Raw genomic sequence first — 1386 nt, 5'->3', positions numbered from 1 at the left:
CTGTCTTGCTGTCTTGGTGTCTTCCTGTCTTACTGCCTTGGTGTCTTCCTGCTGCTGGCCAGCTCGACAACCGGAAAAGATATCGCCGAAAATTACCCGTTCTGGCCGGCACGTGCACTTCCCCCGACGTTTCCGCTAGCCCGGTTTTTCGGCTAGAAAGGGAGTAGTGTAGCGACCCGACTCAACCCTGTGCCTGCGCATGGGGTTGAGTCAACCCTGCTCAGGCGCGGCTGTCTGGGCAGGTGCGCGAGTGTGTGGGTGCCGGCACGCGGCTGGCACTGACAGCATTCATGGTAGATAAAAGAGCGTGCACGCGGCCGCTCAGGCTCTTTCTTCTCATCGTCGATCAAGTGATACAGCGTGATAAATTGTGATACAGCGTAATAAATTAGGTGTCTTACACCATCAAAATAGACTCCTAAGCGTTGAACTTTCAGGGGTTTTTGCTACAGAAAGGCCGCGATTTATATAAATTTGTGAGCAAATAGATGTATGTTTTTGTATGAAGTGAGTTTTTAGTATCGGTTCCTGTTGAAGCATGGCGCGCAGTACTTGTGAAAAGTGCGTTTTCTTTAGTTTAATTACAGTAGTCCTAGATCAAAAGTGGTTCTCTGTGTGTGTGTGTTGGTTCAATTTGCTGGCAATTTTGACGGAGTCCTAAAATGGGCACGTGGCGAAACTGTACGTGATGGACGGCGTGCTCCAGGTTGATGAAAACCATGTTTACTGAACTGCATTATGTGAAGCCCCAAAGTCAGAGAGTTTAGTAAACACCTTGGAATGCGCGGCACATTGTTAGTCGAAACGTTATCAGGAAATATAAAACTATCCTGCTGTAGCATATCTGCTAAACAGCGTAATCATGTATTGTAGTGTAATTAGATGCAGAACAAAAACCAACCGCCAAACCCCTAAACTATTCAAATTGTCAAACGCCAAAACATTTGAAACCGTTATACAACATCAAACGTCAAAACCAGAAAACTGTCAGAAAATATCAAAGCGCCAAAATGATGAGGAACGTAATTATCGCTGTGGTCGTGAGCTAATTTTCTGCCGCCAAAAAACCATGAGTTCTAAAACGCTAATGAGTTACCAAAAATGGGTATAAATAAAGAGCCGATCGCCAACAGAAATTCAGTCTGAAGGCGGAGATGAGACTGACAAGAACTTGTTGAGTTTAAGATATCTCCTCCTTTGCTCCGGAATACGGAAGTGCTCTGTCCCCCCTCCAGGGTAAGGCTTGCACTCTCCCAACGATAAGTACCGTGTAGAGGTAAAACACTCTAAGTGTTTTCCTCACGGCTGTCCGGTCAGCTTCATCGTCCAGCCAAGAAGTGCACCCAGTATAGCACACACAGGGACTGTGCGCACCAGCGACTTGCG

The sequence above is a fragment of the Anopheles cruzii genome, unplaced genomic scaffold (assembly GCF_943734635.1).
Source record: "Anopheles cruzii unplaced genomic scaffold, idAnoCruzAS_RS32_06 scaffold00553_ctg1, whole genome shotgun sequence".
NCBI classification, from domain to species: domain Eukaryota; kingdom Metazoa; phylum Arthropoda; class Insecta; order Diptera; family Culicidae; genus Anopheles; species Anopheles cruzii.
Note: the sequence above shows the minus strand (reverse complement) of the source record.